At 46.1% G+C, this 2,785-nt stretch overlaps 1 long non-coding RNA gene across 1 annotated transcript; it reads right to left on the reverse strand.

The window, feature by feature from the left end:
- Positions 1–378: 378 nt before the first annotated feature.
- LOC127924278 (uncharacterized) lies at positions 379–1,086 on the reverse strand. The gene is made up of 3 exons (XR_008117470.1): positions 1,027–1,086; positions 542–676; positions 379–418 (listed from the first exon to the last, which is right to left on the reverse strand). It is a non-coding gene; the product is annotated as an uncharacterized LOC127924278 (long non-coding RNA).
- Positions 1,087–2,785: the final 1,699 nt, after the last annotated feature.

Below are 2,785 nucleotides of genomic sequence, written 5' to 3' on the forward strand. Positions count from 1 at the left end.
CTAGACCCTCAACTATAACCTGCTGGTTTGTACTAGACTAGACCAACTATAACCTGACTGGTTTGTACTGGACTAGACCAACTACAACCTGACTGGTTTGTACTGGACTAGACCAACTACAACCTGGCTGGTTTGTATTAGACCAACTACAAACTGGCTGGTTTGTATTAGACCAACTATAACCTGACTGGTTTGTATTAGACTAGACCACCACAACCTGGCTGGTTTGTATTAGACTAGACCAACTACAACCCGACTGGTTTGTATTAGACTAGACTAACTACAACCTGGTTGGTTTGTATTAGACCAGACCACCACAACCTGACTGGTTTGTAAATTGTCAGACTAGACCAACTACAACCCTGGTTTGGACCAACTACAACCTGGCTGGTTTGTACTAGACTAGACCAACTATAACCTGGCTGGTTTGTACTAGACTAGACCAACTACAACCTGGCTGGTTTATAGAATCAACTACAACCTGGCTGGTTTGTACTAGACCAACTACAACCTGGCTGGTTTGTATTAGACCAACTACAACCTGGCTGGTTTGTATTAGACCAACTACAACCTGGCTGGTTTGTACTAGACTAGACCAACTACAACCTGGCTGGTTTGTACTAGACTAGACCAACTACAACCTGGCTGGTTTGTACTAGACTAGACCAACTACAACCTGGCTGGTTTGTATAGACTAGACCAACTACAACCTGGGGCTGGTTTGTACTAGACTAGACCAACTACAACCTGGCTGGTTTGTACTAGACCAACTACAACCTGGCTGGTTTGTACCAGACCAACTACAACCTGGCTGGTTTGTACAGACCAACTACAACCTGGCTGGTTTGTAGGCTAGACCAACTACAACCTGGCTGGTTTGTATTAGACCAACCAACTGGTTTGTACTAGACTAGACCAACTACAACCTGGCTGGTTTGTACTAGACCAGACCAACTACAACCTGGCTGGTTTGTACTAGACTATACCAACTACAACCTGGCTGGTTTGTATTAGACCAACTACAACCTGGCTGGTTTGTACTAGACTAGACCAACTACAACCTGGCTGGTTTGTATTAGACTAGACCAACTACAACCTGGCTGGTTTGTACTAGACCAGACCGACATAACCCGGCTGGTTTGTATTAGACCAACTACAACCTGACTGGTTTGTAGACTAGACCAACTACAACCCGGCTGGTTTGTATTAGACCAACTACAACCTGGCTGGTTTGTACTAGACTAGACCAACTACAACCTGGCTGGTTTGTATTAGACCAACTACAACCCGGCTGGTTTGTATTAGACTAGACCAACTACAACCTGGCTGGTTTGTACTAGACTAGACCAACTACAACCTGGCTGGTTTGTACTAGACTAGACCGACTATAACCTGGCTGGTTTGTATTAGACCAACTACAACCTGACTGGTTTGTACTAGACTAGACCAACTACAACCTGGCTGGTTTGTTTTAGACCAACTACAACCTGGCTGGTTTGTACTAGACTAGACCAACTATAACCTGACTGGTTTGTACTAGACTAGACCAACTACAACCTGGCTGGTTTGTATTAGACTAGACCAACTACAACCTGGCTGGTTTGTACTAGACTAGACCGACTATAACCTGGCTGGTTTGTATTAGACCAACTACAACCTGACTGGTTTGTACTGAACTAGACCAACTACAACCTGGCTGGTTTGTTTTAGACCAACTACAACCTGGCTGGTTTGTACTAGACTAGACCAACTATAACCTGGCTGGTTTGTACTAGACTAGACCAACTACAACCTGGCTGGTTTGTTTTAGACCAACTACAACCTGGCTGGTTTGTATTAGACTAGACCAACTACAACCTGGCTGGTTTGTATTAGACCAACTACAACCTGGCTGGTTTGTATTAGACCAACTACAACCTGGCTGGTTTGTACTAGACTAGACCAACTACAACCTGACTGGTTTGTACTAGACTAGACCAACTACAACCTGGCTGGTTTGTACTAGACTAGACCGACTATAACCTGGCTGGTTTGTACTAGACTAGACCAACTACAACCTGACTGGTTTGTACTAGACTAGACCAACTACAACCTGGCTGGTTTGTATTAGACCAACTACAACCTGGCTGGTTTGTATTAGACCAACTACAACCTGGCTGGTTTGTACTAGACCAACTACAACCTGGCTGGTTTGTACTAGACCAACTACAACCTGGCTGGTTTGTTTTAGACCAACTACAACCTGACTGGTTTGTATTAGACCAACTACAACCTGGCTGGTTTGTATTAGACTAGACCAACTACAACCTGGCTGGTTTGTATTAGACTAGACCAACTACAACCTGGCTGGTTTGTACCCTAGGAAGCTCTTTGCCACCTTCTCCTCCCTCCTGAATCCTCCTCCCCCCCCCCCCCTCCTCCCTCTCTGCAGGTGACTTCGTCAACCATTTTGAAAAGAAGGTCGACGACATCCGATCCTCGTTTGCTAAGTCAAACGACACCGCTGGTTCTGCTCACACTGCCCTACCCTGTGCTCTGACCTCTTTCTCCCCTCTCTCTCCAGATGAAATCTTGCGTCTTGTGACGGCCGGCCGCCAAACAACCTGCCCGCTTGACCCTATCCCCTCCTCTCTTCTCCAGACCATTTCCGGAGACCTTCTCCCTTACCTCACCTCGCTCATCAACTCATCCCCTGACCGCTGACTACGTCCCTTCCGTCTTCAAGAGGCGAGTTGCACCCTTCTGAAAAAAACCTACACTCGATCCCTCCGATGTCAACAACTAC

This window comes from Oncorhynchus keta, unplaced genomic scaffold (assembly GCF_023373465.1).
Source record: "Oncorhynchus keta strain PuntledgeMale-10-30-2019 unplaced genomic scaffold, Oket_V2 Un_contig_3911_pilon_pilon, whole genome shotgun sequence".
NCBI lineage: Eukaryota > Metazoa > Chordata > Actinopteri > Salmoniformes > Salmonidae > Oncorhynchus > Oncorhynchus keta.